Below are 18,169 nucleotides of genomic sequence, written 5' to 3' on the forward strand. Positions count from 1 at the left end.
AGATTATAAACTTTACGAAGCATATAACTAGATTCCAATAGGTTCGTGGTACCAATGTCTTCCAAAGTTGGTCTAAAATGATTTGATGTTCCCGTTCTATTAATGTCCCTCTAAGGGTTAAGTATTGTATTTTATTCTTCATAATCATTTCATGACCTTTCCACAACACTTCTTGCATCTTTTTATTTACTTTGATAACATGTTGAACAATGTCTTCTTCTGGTTTCATTCTGTAATCTTGCACTTCTCTCATCATCTTATCAACTTTCTCCCTTTGTGCTGAAGTTATTATTTCATCAGGCAATACCAAATATGTTGCCATTTCTAACAATATCTATAACATGCCAAATAAATTTCATAAATATTATCTAATCAACCTAAAACGAGTTTTTTACCCTAATAATATAAAAAACAAAATAAAATACCAAAATAGGTTTTTGAAAGATTAAGTGCCATTTTGGTACTTAATCTTTCAAACAACCTATTTTGGTATTTTATTTTATTTTTTATATTATTAGGTAAAAACCCACCTAAAACACATATAACAAATAAATTACATAAAAAAATACATTCTTTACATAACATAAATAGGCTTTTTATGGTTTTTTTACAAAATTAATATAAATCAACAATAATAATAACTAACAATAATTAGGGTTTTTACTAACAATAATAACCAACAATCCTAATAATAGTTTTTACTAATAATAATAATAATGGTTTTTACTAACAATAATAATAACTAACAACAAAAATAATAAAATCAACAATAATAAAAACAACAAAAACACAATAACAATATAAAATCCATTATTTAAAAAAATTTATTCCTTCTCTTTTCTTTTCTTTTTTTTCCTTCTCCTTCTTTTTCTTCTCTTCTCCTTTCTTTCCCTTTATTTTCTTTTCATTACTGCTGCTTCTTGCTCTCAAAGTTGCTGCTTCTACTTGCCTTTATACTGCTTAGGTGCCGCCTCTGGGACCCACACCACCGGTGCTGCCTCTGCCAGAGGTACAACCAATACCGCCTCTGGCACCCACACCACCCGGTGCCGCCTCTGCCAGAGGCACAATCGGTGCCGCCTCTGCCAGAGGCACAACCGGTGCCTCCTCTGGCACCCACACCACATTTTTTTATTTTTTTTATTTTCAGCGTTTTTTTTTTTACTGTATCATGTCAGAATCAGGGTGGTGCTGCCTCTCACAGTGGCGTGACCACCCTGAACATACCATTTCCGTAATTACTTTTTATGTTGTATTATTTTGAATTTTTTTTATTTTTTTTCTGCTTCTTTAATAAAAAACCTTGGTGCCACCTATGCACCACCCCCCACCAAGTGAAATGTACCATTTTGGTACTTCATTTTTGAGATAACCTATTTTAGTATTTTATTTTATTTTTTATATTATTAGAGTAAAAAATCCCGTAAAATGGTAAATAAAGTTGTTCACTTTCAGTCCTCATAGATTAATATATGTTGTTATTGTATTTTGATTAAAAAATAAGATTTAGTCCTCATATTTGAAAAAAAATTATTTAATTTTTATTTAAATATTTTAGTTTAATAATTAAAATTATAAATATTTTTTGTCAAAATTTATTAATTTAATATGTTGATTTAAGCTACCTATGAAAATAATTAGATTAAGAATTTTAAATTTTAAAATATGAAAATTGAAGTAAAAAATATGAAAATTAAAAAATTAAAATATAAAAGTTAAATCTTTAAATTCTAGAAAAGTACAAAATTGACACCATATTTTAACAATGTCACTCTGTTCTTTTAGATCTTTATTTTCAGCTCATAAGTTTATTTATAATTCTGCGTGAAATATTGTTAAAGACAAAATCATTATCATTTTATAAATCATTTTTCTCTTAAAAGTAAAAGTCGAATGTTTCACCTTCTCTCAAAACAACAAACCTTCTTGTGGCTTAGCCCATTGCCCCCACACTTCAGTAAAATTGAAAACTACAAATATTAGTTGGCAATTCAGTAGTCATACATTAACTATCTTAACATGACATAGAAAATCCAAGAAGAGAAAATATAAACAAAAGAAAAGACAACATCTACTAATAGAAACATGCCTTAAAATAAAATATTAAATAAAAAAATCAAAATTGAAACAAAATTTTCATTCAATCAACAGCCAAGCTTGTTTCTTTCATCCATAAAAATATTGAACGATGAATCCATTTCAATGGCCTGGGTTGAAACAAACAAATATATTGGTAAATAACCCTAATTTGAACCAAAAGTATTACTCTAATCAAAGCAAAACATGCGGTTTTTATTATTTGAATAACAACTTTTTATTAACAAAAATGTTTTACACAACCCAAAGGTTTTTTTTTTTAAATTACCTGTACAAATCTAATATAGATACAAGTATAATACATATATAAATATATGTCTCACCTATTATAATATACAATACATATTGGACGAAAAATAAGAAAAAAACTTAACTAATTCGAAGACAATCATATAAAATCCATATATGGTATACATACATGGTGAAAATGAAATCCAAACATCACAATTGCGAATGATAAGACTTGAATCCCAACCTTTAAGACTCGAAGCCTCAACCTTTTCGATGAAGCAACCCAATATTTGATCTCCTAAATCATTGTCTTTTTGTTGAGCGAGCATAAAGTTTGCAAGTTGCTAAGATCAATATATGAACTTAAGCAAGCATCCCACTCATGGAGCCAAAGTTTTAATCAAGCAAACAAAATTTTTAGATTTGAGCAAAACGTTGATGAACATTGTGTTTTTAAACATATAGTGGATGGAAAGGTGATCTTCCTAGTCCTATATGTTGATGACATTCTACTCATTGGGAATGATGTGGGGATATTATTATCCGTTAATTTATGATTAACCCAACAATTTAGCATAAAGAATTTGGGTGAAGCTAATTATGTTATGGGAATTCAAATCTTGAGGGATTAAAAGAAAAAAAGTGATAAATTTATTGCAAGTTTCATACCTAAATAAAATATTGGAACGTTATGCAATAACCGACATAAAGAAGGATCACAACCTTCTATTTTGAGATTTCATTTTTCTTTGGAGGACTGTAATAAGACAACAAAAAAAATAATGAGAAAGATTTCTTATGCTTCAGTAATAGGAAGTTTCATGTATGCTATGTCATGCACACGTCCAGATATAAGTAATAGGGACGGTAAGTCGATATCAAGTGAATCCCGATTCAAGACATTGGCTAGTAGTTAATAATATATTCAAGTATTTATGGAGAACGAGAGATTATATGCTTGTATAATCCGAAGGAGATTTTAACTCTTATCAGATATATTGATTTTAACTTCTAAATGTGTCAATACACAAGAAATTTAACATCAGGTTGAGTCTTTGTCCTAGGCGGCGAGTCCATAGTGTAAAGAAATGTCAAGTAAGGTTGTATTGTTGACTCCAGCATGGAGGTCAAATATGTGGTTGCTTTTGAGGTAACAAAAGAAGTAGTCTAGCTTTGGAAGTTCCTTATTGATCTCAAAGTCATTCTTAGTGTGAAGGAATATATTACAATGTATTGTGATAACAATAGCTAAATACTAAATAATCAAGAAATCATAAAAGGACAAAACACGTTTATCAGAAATATCATATTATTTGAGAGTTGGTGGTTGACAAAATAAGTGGATATAATTAAAATCGCAATTGAGGATAACCCTACGGATTTGTTTTCAAAAACTCTAATGGCTAGGAGTTTTGAGAAACATGTAGAGAGTATAGGGATGCAAAATATAACTTGTGAGATCCCGGGACCAAGCCTGAAAGTTTTGGCCTCTCAAGTGAGAGTTTGCCAAAAAAGTATCAATAAGGAGTTCGCCAGTGTTTCAGCGTTGCAGTATACACCAAAAGATGTGGTAAAGGGTTCGCTGAATTCATTAAAAGTCGTGTTTGCCAGTCTGTTTGGCAAACCAGGGGTTCGCCAGTCAAAGTCAAACTCAAATTAGGTAAAGATATGGTGTATCTAGGAATACGTTTTGTGAAAGTAACACTTTTCTTAAGTCAAGTAGAATATCCTAAGATTTCCAGGACACTTAGGCCTATAAATATGACCTTTATTCCATGAGAATTTTCTTATCGATATTCTGTTGTCAAGTCTTTTTTTTTAATCAAGTTTGTAGCAACCAAGGTAAGCCTCTGTCCTGTTAGGGTTGATTGTCTAGAAAGCTAGGTTTACTTGCATGTGTGAATTCTGTAAGTGTTTTCTGTTTAAGTAATTTGTATGTTTATGTATGTTGCAAACCAGCTGGACCATCTACCAAGAAGGATAAAGGCAAAGCTAAACTCGTTTAAATTCTTAAGCTTTTTCGATGAGTGGTGAAGAATTGTCATAACTGTGCTAAACTATTATGCTTTAGTATGAAATGCTCAGGGTTCATAACTTGTGTGTGAACTACTATGTTTTCCAAAAAAAGAATAAATTAAAGTTCTAAGAATAAACCTTTTCTACAAGAAATCTATTTTCAAAAGCCCTAAAACTCTGTTTTCAAGATGTTTTTTGAAGTTATATTTTAAGCTATGATTTAAGTGTGATCCTATGGGAGTCTATATTCTCAAGTCTATTTTAAAAGTACAGTATTATAAGTTATGTTTTCTACAGGCTCTATATGCAAGCTATATATGATAAGTTTCTATGCGTGCTTCATTGTGAGTCCTTACGTTGGATATATTGGTATACCAAAGGATTGTGAGTACTCATGTAACAGCTCATTTGTAACACCCCTTACCCGTATCCAAGGTCGAAACAGGGTACGAGGCATTACCAGACTTAACCATACACATAGACGAAAATCGGGCCATAAAATTTCATTTAATTCAAAACTTTTCGAACACATGCATAGACTCATATTTAAAGACATATAATGTAGCATAAATGAGCACTTACACATCCATAATCATGCAATAACATGTCATTTACTTTAAACATACTTACTTACCATCATGTATATAATATACATTCTTACACTAACTAGAACTAGACATGCTAAATCTTATAATATACATTCTTACACTAACTAGAACTAGACATGCTAAATCTTACTCTCATTTTATACCATCATAATGTAGTTACCAGTTTGTCTATTAAACATCCATATTCAAGGCAACATTACTCGTTTCCATTTAATTCATGATCCACTGGCCTGCATTTAACTTACCTGATGTATTACCAATCATGCATAACAAAGAAAGCTAACTATATCATCACATCAAAACATAGGACATGACATGATTAATTAAACTTACAAACCATAATGGATAAGGACCACATCTCATGATCATATACGATAACTCAATGCAGACCGATATGTATGGTCAAAGTCATAATAATACATATCACAAACTAACTTCCTATACATGCCACTCACTTGATATTTCTAATATTTGAATTAATTCTCCCAAAAATGATAGTTTGATAGTGTAATTTTGCCTCTGACGATCTCCAACCCCGAGCCGACCTGCCAAAACTGAAGAAGTAGAGAGGAGGGGTAAGCTTTACGCTTGGTAAGTCCATATGAAGTTAATAAGCAATTACCCACATTTTTTTTAAGGTAAAACATCATAATTGTACAATTTACTCTTGTTTAGGTTAAGCTGTTTTACCAAGTTATAGTTACTAATTCATTTATATATAGAGCTACGAGACTCCAAATTAAGTTTCGTTAATTTTATTTGAAACTAGACTCATATACCTTTCTCCCATAAAATTTCCAGAATTTTTGGTTTAGTAAATTAGTATAGTTTATTCATTAAAATTTTCCCTATTTTTCTGTCCAACAGTTCTAACCTCTCTTCACTAAAAAATATTTTTCTTATAGTCCAGAATTCTGATAATGCTCTTATCTATCTTTATAGAGAATAGACTCATTAAGGATTTTAATAATATAAATTACAACCCATAATTATTTTTATACAATTTTTAATGATTTTCTCAAATTGAAACAGGGGATCACGAAGTCATTTAGACTCTGTCTCACAACAATTTAAATATCTCATAATATAAATTTCAATTGTATATACCATTTCTTATATGTGAAACTAGACTCATTGGGATTCAACCTAATATTTTATTCAGCCCCTAATTAAATTTCCATAATTTATGGTGAATTTCCACAGTTGCACCACTGCAGTAACCCAAAACTGCCAAGGCTAAATTTACTCATTCATTACTATTATTCATCCATACAATATCATTTCATTCATAATGGTAAGAACACATAATTATGCTTCATAAGCATAAATCCATAATCTCAATGTCATCAAGTATCAAGGACTTATTCCAAATCATGTCATTTTCATAATATTCACCAAATACTATATACATCATAGATCATCACATGTCAAGGCATCACACATAAGTTTAGTGTACATACCTGTACAACTTGTAACATAACTCAAAGACATACTCACCAATGGCTTATCTCATTGGGATCATCAACGAATACTTTGCCAAATTACCCATTTAACACTCGGAATAAAATCAAATACACGGAATGCATGCACATAAGTGCCATGCCCACAGCTAGACAAACTCAATAGCCTACAGAATATATGTGTAGCCAAGCTACCATGCAACCCACCCATAACTGAACTCGGACTCAACTCAACGAGCTCAGGTGTGCGCATCCATAAGTGAACTCAGACTCAACTCAACGAGTTCGGATGCCTAGTTACATCTCACGAACTCGGACTCAACTCAACGAGTTCGGAACTCAAATATCCTAGTGACATGTCACTTGTATCCTAATCTATTCGTAAGGTTCAAACGGGATTTTCCTCGATCACACATCTTTGTCATCTTCCATAGAATGTCGGAACCGATACTTGGTAGCATTTCATATTTATCAAGTAATTCACATAATTTTGCATATTACTCAACAATACCACAAAGCATAATATTTCATAATAATAATCATCATATCATATAAATAACATTAAATTACTTAAAATAATAACTATGTTACCACATTTACACATGAACTTCCATCTCATTTAATATCAAGGCAATAACATTAAATTACTCATTGCATTATTAAAAATCATATGAACTTACCTCGTATGCAAAAATGACCATTTTTACCATTTTGTCCACAGCCTGATATTTTTCGATTTTAGCCCGAATTTCGATTTTCCTTACTCTATCATTTCAAATATAGCCTAATTAGGACTCACATTATTCAAATTAACCCAAAATCATATTTTTGCAAAATTACAAATTTTCCCCTAAACTTTGTCAAAATTACATTTTTGCCCCTGGAATCGTAAATTAAACTTATACTATTTCCTTATGTTTTATAACATGCTGATCATTTTTTCCTTCTATAGCAACATCAAATTCGCACTTTAACATGTACTTTTGAACATTAGGTATTTTTACCGATTATGTCGTTTTACTCGTTTTCACGTAAAATCGCTTAGTAAAAGTTGTTTAACACAATTTCAAGCTTCATATTCTACCATAAAACATCAAAATAAAAAAATTTCACCTATGGGTATTTTTCCAAATATAAACCCTAGGTTAAATTATTGCTAGAATAAGCTTAACCAAGTCACCGGGATTTCAAAAATGTAAAGAACTTTAAAAACGGGGCTAAGGAGCACTTACAATCGAGCTTGGGAGTTTGAAAAAACCTTAACCATGGCTGCTGCTGGTAGAAACGGTTGAATGAAGAAGATGATAACTAATTTGGCTTATTTCCCTTTTTAATTCTTCTAATTCTTAGTTTACCAAAATACCCCTAAATTAAAAATATTTTATTACACCCATTTCATGTCTATTTTTGTCCAGAAATTAACCAATGGTCTAATTACCATTTAAGGACCCTCAATTTAAAATTTCATAACAATTGGACACCTCTAGTATGTAGAACTCAACTTTTGCACTTTTTACTATTTAGTCCTTTTGACTAAATTAAGTGCCCGAACGTCAAAATTTTCAAACGAAATTTTTACGAAATTATTCCTTGAAATCATAGACCATAAAAATATAATAAAAAATAAAATTTTCATCGTCGAATTTGTAGTCCCAAAACCACTGTTCTGACTAGGCCCAAAATTAAGGTGTTACACCATTTTTCAGTGAAATTAGAACAGTGGTTTCTGGACCACAAATCTAGCCCCAAAATATGATTTATTTTTATTTTATTACATGGTATGTAATATGTTAGAAATGACATGTGAAAATTTTGATACGAAAATTTTATCGATTAAGTGTTTAATTACGAGAAGGACTAAATCACATAAAATACGAAAGTTGAATTCTAGTAGCTATAAGGATTAAATAGCTATGGAATTCAAAACTAGAGGTCCTTATATGGTAATTAGACCATTAAAAAAAGTATGTAGATTTTTCTTGGTGACTTATCCATGGAAATATAGAAAAAGGGCAAGGACTAAATTGAAAATTACAAAATACCTAATTAAATTAAAAAGATGATAAAAGATATCATCTTATTTTATGTCATCTTCAACCTAAAACACATGGAAACCCTAGGTGAGAGAAAAGAAACTTTTAAGGCCTAATTGGATCTGGACAACACTAAATCGATATTAGATCGAGGAAAAAAAAGGGTTTCAGATTAGTAGATTTCTAACACGAACAAGTGTCGAGGTAAGTTCATGTAACTTAAACGGGCATGTAAATATGTTTAATTGAATGTTGTATTGTATGGAATGTGACTTATATTGATGTACATTACTTGAATGCTATAATGAGAAATCTAATACATGCTTGATATGGTGAAAAAAGGTTAAGTCCAGATTAAATATTGAATTCTGATGATTATATGTGCTTCCCCGAAACTAATAAGGTTATGCATTTGTTGTGGATGGGCTTTAGCTCAGAAGAGTAATCCCATTAACCTTGTTACAGAAATGATTTAGCCCGAACGAGTATTCCTAATATAATACCTCTCGAGTATACGTTACGATTAGGGTTTAGCCTGGACTGGTAATCCTATTTGAGCTCTTTGAGAATACATTATATAAAGGATTTAGCCTAGACTGGGAATCTTGTTGTACAATATGGGACTCGAGAGTGTTTCTTGATTAAGTTTCCCTAATGGGTACCTTTGAATAAGAAATTGACGGATTATTGAATCGTACACTTCGAGTGTACTACTTGAGCATCCATCGGAATTCAATGATTCAACGGACATAGAACCCTTAACATGGCATGAGGATTTTGAGATGAGATGATAATGTCTTGAAAGAGTGTTGCATGATGAGCTTATCTATTCTTACTTGATGTATATGTAAACTTTTTGACTAACATGTTTTATTGGATGCATGTGTTTAGGCAATTTAGCAAAATGGATGGAAACTTGTTATTGTATGCTTAGATTTAATAAACAGGATTGATAAGTTTAGTTTCTATTATATGAACTTACTAAGTATGTAATGCTTACTCCGTTTTATTTTCCCCTATTTTATAGTGCTCGGAAGCTCGTGAAGGTTGGAGATTACTGGAGCATCGTTACACTATCAACTAGTAATTTTTGGTATACTTAGTAAAATCATTTTGGTATAATGGCATGTATAGGACAACTTGACCAATAATGGCTTGAAATGTTATTTTGTAACCTAGCCATTGGAATGGCTAGTAATGGTTCATTTTGGTATAACTAAGTAGATTATTATGATATATGTATATATACATGTGTTATGTGAAGAATATGTGATCAATGTTGTGAATGCCTAAGTTAAACTAAGGTAAGGTTGTGATTATGTATGCTTGTAGTGATATGCCTCGTGAATGATGAAATTTGCTTAAGTTGAATGTTTGGATTGGTTTGTATTGGATGCGTGTTTCAAGTGCTGGTCATGGGTGAAATTTTGGGTAAGAAATGAAGCTAGAAATGGCTTCTTTTGTCCAGACGGGAATACATACAGGCTTGTGTCTAGACCGTATGTGACACACGGCTGGTAACATGGGCATGTGGTTAGGCCGTGTGTCCCCTGCACTTTAATTTTGAGAAACAGAATAGTCAGAATTGAGCACACGGGCAGAGACACGGGCATGTGTCTCAGCCTTGTATGCCACACGGTCTAGAACACGGGCATGTGTCTTGGACGTGTGAAACCTGCACCTAATTTTGAATTGAATTAATTAACCACACGGCCTAATACACGGGCATGTGGCATGGTCATGTGTACAAGTCAAAGAGTTACACGGGGTCGAACACGGCTTCCAGCATGGGCGTGGCCCAGGGTCACACGGGGGTGTCCCTTGGATGAGCCCTGCACCTTGGAAAATTTTTAAAAAGTCGCAAAAAATTCTTAAAGTTCCCGATTAAGTCCCGACTCGGTTCTAATGCTCATATTGGGCCTCGAGGGCCCAATCAAGAGACGTTACGAATAATCTTGGTAAATGAATAGTAATTTACATAATTTGTTTGAAAAATGTTCTGAAAGTTTCGGTAATACTCTGAAACCCTATTTTGACGATGGATACGGGTTTAGGGTGTTACAACTCACCATAAGTTTTCTATGTTTTTAGGTGTTGAGGCACTCATCATATGGAGAGATAAGGGAATTTCGAGCTATGCTCTATTCAATGGGACATGTTGGCGTGCAAAAGAGTGTTTAGCTTTATGCTACACTTGTGGGATGTGTTAAGGACTCTTTGAGTCATTCTATGGCGTTATAAGGAGATCTGCATATCTAATAGATTTTGATAAGATAGGTGTGGGCGAAAACATACCTTATGTTTCTCAATTGTTCTAACAAGACAAGCATGTGAGCATGTTTCATGCTATACAAGTTTTTTTTTTTTGTAAGCTAAGTTTTCAAGTACAATTTTTCTATAAGCACAACTGAAACTATTTTTATAGACTTAAATGTTTTTCTAGCAAGCAAACAAAACAATGACCTGGGTCTCACATCTTTACAACGAACCTAGCTTGCGACATAATTTTCAAACTAAGTCTGATTTCTATTTTAAAACACTATACTTTAAAGCATATGTTGATGATTCTTGATTATTCACTAAGCTTTCAATGAACTCACCTACTCCTCTCTTGTTTCGCAGGTAAGTAGGTCGTGGATGGCAAGAGGCGAGGCGAATGGTCTGAGCAAGGCTAAGTCCTGAGTAGATACCAATGAACTTGGGGAAGAAGCAATGATATTTTATTTAAGTAGTTTTTGCTTGGGATTAGACTTGTTTAATTATCGCTACAGTTATTAATTTAATTTCTTTAATTTTTTTTCTTTTACGAATCATGTCTTAAAATATTTAATTATCTTTTTATTATGAATACAGCTGATATTTTTCATGCATGAGTGTTACGTTGTATTACCTTAACTTTTATCAAAATATGCGAGTCAGATTTATTGCTAAGTACTATTTTTTGTGACATATGTATGTTTGTAACTCTGAAAAATTACATGCATGCCCCTATTAACGATTGCCTTACTACTTAGCGAACCCAAGTAAATTGAGTGGACCCAAATATATATATATATGTAAACCCATGTGTTTAAGCAAACCCTGTTACAGTAAGATAAACTATGCATGTACGATTCCTTTTATTGCGAAGTATGTTTATTTAGGAAACCTATAATGCATTTTAGCATGCAAATCTATATTATTGTATGCGAACTTATGTCTAGTGATGTTAGCAAACCCTAAAGAAGTTGTAGATTGATATGCAAACACTTCCTCTATTTATTTTGTAAGCTCGCATGTTTTATATTAAACGCATGATGTTATGACATTCCGTTGCAATGTGTGAAACTTAGCACAACTTTCATGTTGTGAATCCATGATGTGTTGGAGGTTAGGTTGGGGGTTAACAAGGAGTAACTCTAGTGGCTGATTTGGCATGCCAGATTCGGGTCGAATTTACTTGACTGAGTTTGGGGTGTTACATTTGTTGGTATCAGAGCAAGGTTTTGCCATGTTAGTAGGCTAGCCATGTAGGTTTGCCGGGTTGAATATCCGATAGGTGAGTTCGCCAAGATGGCGAGGTGTGCTCACTAGAAGTTGATATGGTAAGTTTGCCAAATTTGTGTGTATTAGAAGTGATATGTATGTTTGTGTGTTTGTTTGTTGCCATTTCCTTGACTGGTTTTATAATTTCTCTTATTGTCATTTCGTTCAGATCATTTTGGTACTCTTTTGTCTGTCAAGATGAATAATAGCCTAGAAGTTTCCTCCTCTCACAAACATTTATAGTAGCATTCTCTTCCTTGCTCCGCTCTTGGCTTGACTCTTTTTGGTGCTTTTATAAGGGTGTACTAATGTTGTTATTATCATCTTAAGAAGGAGTTAAGGATTCTCCTCGAAGTTGACTTAATTCAAGCATTAATAGTCGTGGTTCTCCTGTATCTCCCATTCCTCATAGACCCTTTCTTTGTAAATATTAGCATCATAATCTAAGTCTTTGTCTGACCACATACAATCAAAATTATCATGCTCCTGTTGACTGATCTCCTATAGTTACTATGGCAGCGGTTTGTATTAAGAATGTGCACTAAGGTCCTCCTAAAAAAACAAATATCAGTAATGTTAATTAGTTAAACAAAATAAATCGAGAATCGTATCTATAACCTAAATATTTTCTAATTATTCTTACTAAAGTGCAAAAGTTAAAATCAAACTAGTTACGTTACCTCCCCAGCAATGATGCAAATAACTTGATCACCTACGGATGTACTAACGTCTAGAGTGTGAATATTGTATTAAAAGATATATTGGTTACTAAAAAATTGTAATTTTAAATAAACTTTAGCAATTTTTATCTTAACCATTTATTTTAATTTTATAATTTCATCAACAACAAAATGTAATCAATTAACTTATTTTATTTTATTTTAATTTATTAATAATTAATAATTTTATATTTATATAAAAATATATTTCTAAATATATATTTTACTAACTGGCCAAAAGAATATATATTACTAAGAAATTAAAATTAGGTTATAAATATATATTATTTAATAATCATAATAATAATACATTAAAACATACCAATATTAGGGTGTATCAGTACGAGAATAAAATGGTACATAAACTTATACAATATTGATAACTTTGATTCAAATTTTCAAATTCCCCAAACAAAGTAAGCTTTTTCCTATAAATTCCGTCATAAAAATTTGACATGAGTTGTTTATTAAATATATGTTGACTTATTGATCACCAAAATTTAGTTAAAAATTATCAGCAATTAAAGTCAAAAACAATATTATGATAACTGCAAGTGGACAGTATTATTTTAAGTAATAATTACAACAAAATAAATTCGAAAATAAATATTTAAAAGATTGAACTCATAGAAAAATGTGTAACTGACTTCAACTAATTAACATCTTCACTAACTAATTAAATAACTTACTAATATAAGTTAAAAGGCAATAAAAATGCTTAAAATAAATGCAATCAAATAAATATACCAATAAAATAAATTTTAATTTTTCAACTTCAATTCAAAAATAGTGGTTAAGGGTCACCTTCAGTTACAGGTATTTAATAACCTATACTAGGTTAATCTTAATCTAAAATGATTGACAAGAATGTATTTAGGCCAAGTACTTCAAAAGCACAAGTGCCACTAGCTTACCTTCTCCAATGCCTTCTAGTGGTATACTATAGTTACCACCTTTGTACTTGGCTATCGTGGTTATCAACTAGACATTGTTACTAGGGACTAATCTTAGATAATCTCTAACTAGATTGTTAGCGTAAAGTGAGTGGTTAATTCGCAACCCACTTTCCTTTAGAAGTTTCGTTAATTTATTTGTCACCTAAAATTAATAACATGCATATAAATAAAATAAATTAAACTGCAACCATCTTTTTAAATTAAGTATAATTATGTTCTAATTATTAAACCATTAAGGTACAGATCTTCTAATCACATAAACAAATTAACCCATTATAGATTTGCAAACAATATACAAGATATTGAGATGAAGCATAACAAGTGAAAAATAAATAAAATAAAATAAAACTTAATATTAAATAAATTTCTCATGAGTTACTATTATCTGCAAACGAATTGAGAGTTGAATATTATGGCTATAAATTAAGAAAAGAAAAGAAAAATAAACTTTAGAATTGTTTTAATCTAAAACTTGCCGCTTCTCTCAAAGAAGAACTAAAGTAAGAGCAATTTTATGAGCCAAGGCGAAAAGATCAATTTGCCAATTTAAAAATAAAATAGAAAATATATGCAGTTTTTAAGCCCAAGTAACAGTGCCAATAGCTCAAGCCCCAACCTTGGAAGACAATTCACACTTAATCAATTTTCCCAATGTTTCCTCACTTTTAAGCCTCGAACCTGGTTTTTCTTCCTTGAGATCGCTCTAATGCCAACAAAATACCTTGCAAAAATTTATCAAATAAAAATATATAAAATTCTAAAAATAACATTAAAGCACTGAAAAAACAAATACTCATTTAGAACAAAAGGTTGTAATCAATTAAAAGGCTCAAAGTTAACTAAGAATTACTTAGAAATAATGCAAATGTGAGCAAATAATAGCCTAAAAATGTGTAACAATTACTCGCTCATTAATGACAAGATATATACACTTTGACATTTTGAGTAAGATGGTTTATTCTCATTTAACAAATAGAAAAATAATAAAATGTTTAATAATTATCCAATTATAAAAAATACCAATGTGTCATTACCGCATATTTAAAAAATTAAATCACATTATTTTATGAAATTAATAAAAAAGTCAAAGAAAATATTCCATTTATTGCTTTTGATATTTAAGTCATTCGTTAGGGAATTTCCACATTGTAAAATCGTGCTCAAATAGATGTCACTTACCTATATAAAAAATATACGTCTATCATTCTTATTGTTGTTGCACAAGATAAGAACCGAAACATCCTACCAATAACCTTTGTCATTATCAACAAAGAGTCATGAGAGTTTCTCTTGACAAACTTGTGCATGTGTGTTGTTAAAGACACATCATATGCTTGATATTTGATTGAGCTAAGGAGACTATAGCTGCGATAAAACATTCTTGGGTTTATTGGAATTTTGTGTATTAAATTTTGCATATTGCATGCAACTTTCACAAACAGTACCAAAATCTTTATCTATGCAAACAAGTTATTATATTCAATGCCTTTCAATAATTTTGTTGTTATTTTTTTTTTACAACTTTTAACTAAACGTGAAATTCAACAGGGTACGAACTACAAATGCCTCAATTCCGCTAAAGGTTGGTGAGACTACTAGCTAAAAACTTATACGTTGCAAATTGGTTAGATGAGATCCCTAAGCATCATTAAGCTTAGTCATATGATAAAGGCGATTTTAAAGTCACCTACGTAGTAGAGGATATTTATAACAGCTCAATTTTCAGTGGTGATAATGATAGTTTCAGAACCCCATTTTCATAGTCTGAGTCCATAATTAATATTTATGAGGTTAATATAAAAATATATTAAAATTTGGTCCAATAATTTTGTTGAATTGTGTTAAAGTATAACTAAGCTGCAAGTTAAACAATTAAATTGTTTAGGTAGTTAGCATTTCTGTTAACAACATTTGAGGTACAATGTATTAGTATAAGTATGTGATTCAACAAAAAATCGAGGTTATGCAATACATTCATAAAGTTCTAAAGAAATTTGTTTCATCTAGTTTCAGATTCATTTCTCCTTAACTTTCCTATTACCTTTTTCCATTCTTCCTTTCAAGGTATCATTCGCCTAAGATCCTGATTGCGTTTCTTGCTACTCTTTCATGGCTCAGTCCACAAATTCTATCTCTGCTACTAATGATGTCTGTGACACGACACCTTCCGTTCATTCTGAATCTGGTAAGACTTGTTTGGTGCAAAGTTTTCCTAAACATGATACCATTAAACTCAATAAAGGAAACTTTATACAGTGGCAGCAACATATTAAACTCATTTTAGAATGGTATGATCTCACCAAATTTTTGATGGCTCTCGTTCATCTCTGCCGTAGTTTGTACCAAGTTAAGATCATCAGATGGAATTGAATCCAAAAGCTTCAATTTTTCATCAGCAGGATAAACTCCTTCCGTCATGGCTTTTCTCCACGATCAGTGGCTCTTACTATTGTGTTTCATTGATGTGCGAAATTTTAACGATGTCTGGACCACCGCTAATTGCATGTTTGCTGCCATGATTGGTGCCAGGTTGTCTCGCATCAAACACGATTTGCGTTCGATCAAGAAAGGTACACTAACGATTAAAGAATACATAGCTAAAGTCCAAAATACTTACACTTTGCTTGAGGCCTCTGGTCACCAGATTTCGAACTCCGAAAGGGTAGAGATTGTCTTATCGAGGTTGTTGTTGGAGTACGATGCAGTGGTCACTCTTGCGTCTTTCTCCTCCGAACCTCTCCCATTGCATCGATTAATGGTTGTTCTTCTTGAATTTGAAAATAGACAACAACACATGGTAGTCGAGACTTTCTACCATGCGAATCTCACTGAGTCGACCCCTCCCTCGACACTGATGATGGTAGACTTCTCTTGGTTCATTGGGTCATTGCCTGGTTATCATGGGCGCGATTTCAAGGGCCGGTGCAAGATTTGTGACCGCTTTGGTCATCTGGCACAACGGTGTTTTTTACAGGTTCAATCGAAACTATGACGGTCCGCCGTCGGTGATAGTTCATTCGCCTCTTGACCAATCATTTGATGCGACACGTGGCGGTGGTTCATCTTAATTCTCTCATCTTGGTTAGACCCATGACAATGGTCTTGATTACCAGTTGCGGTTTGCGCCTCCACCTGTATTTGGAAGGGACGATCTTGGGCTTTTCTCTTAATATTATTTTGCTCATAATTTTACTAACCCTAATTTTCTTGCTTTCCTTAGGCTGATGGCTAACTATGACCAATATGGTGATAGGGGGCCGCGTGTTCAATATGGTAATGGGTCACATATTTCTAGCCGCGTGGACTATGGCAATGGTGGGCCGTGTGTCTCTAATTTAGGCATTAACATGCCAATTGCAAGGGACCCTGATCAGAGGGCTTTGACTGGACCACATGTGCATTGGTCCACTAAGCCTAAGGCCTGTGTTTCTAGAATAGCCTCCTGAATTTGCTGCTGTGCGTCAATATATTTCCTACGAGGCTATACCTACTGTTGGGCTTCCTCGCATTCTTGAGTGCCAGGCCTTGACTCTTTCACTGATACTGAGTCTCATATAAATTTGGCTTAATATAGGTCTCTATTTCAGCCCATGGGTCCTTCATCATGGTATCCTGACTCGAAAGCTACACACCATATATGCAAAGAAGAATCTGCTCTGAACGAATCCACACACTATTTAGGTACTGCTTCAATTTTAATGGGTGATAGGACTCGTGTTCTAATTAAGAGAATTGGGTCTTCTACTTTGGCTATAAAAAATAGGTTACTGCATCTCTCTAATGTTTTACTTGTACCGACCATTCGCAAGAATTTGCTGTCTATCTCTTAGTTTGCTTGTAAAATAATGTGTTCTTTGAATTTCACCCTTTTCATTGTGTAATAAATGACATACAGACTCAGGACATCTTGCTACGGAGGCATACTCGTGATGGGCTGTATCAATTTTCCCAAGTGTCTCTTGATGGTAGCTATGAGTATCTTTCCATGCATCATACTATAGTTAAATTGGGTTCTGCGGGCAGCAAAGTTTTTTAACTGTGGCATCGGCTGCTTGGTCATCCCTTTGACTGAATTGTTCAGTCTGTTTTAGATAAGTGTTATGTTGTTTCTAATAAGGATTGTCTTGGTTCTATATGTACTGCCTGTCAAAAGGGAAAATTTCACAAAATGGCTTTTTCTACTTCTAGTACTACTACGTATACTTGCTCATTTGAGCTAGTTGTGTCAGATTTGTGGGGGCCTACTTTTGTGGGATGTGGCAATAATTGGTACTATATATCATTTGTTAACATGTTTAGTCGTTTCACTTGGCTGTTTCTCATTCAGAAAAAATCTCAAGCTCTTGAGTGTTTTTTTTTTCAGTTTTAGAAGATAGTGAAAACTCAATTTGGGAAGGATATTAAGCAATTTCAAAGTGATTGGGGTGGCGAGTATCAATTAGTAAAATTTGTGCTTGCTCAACATGGCATGGTTCATCAAGTCTCCTGTCAACATACATCTTAGCAGATTGGAGTGGTGGAGCA

Source organism: Gossypium arboreum, chromosome 8 (assembly GCF_025698485.1).
Source record: "Gossypium arboreum isolate Shixiya-1 chromosome 8, ASM2569848v2, whole genome shotgun sequence".
NCBI classification, from domain to species: Eukaryota; Viridiplantae; Streptophyta; class Magnoliopsida; order Malvales; family Malvaceae; genus Gossypium; species Gossypium arboreum.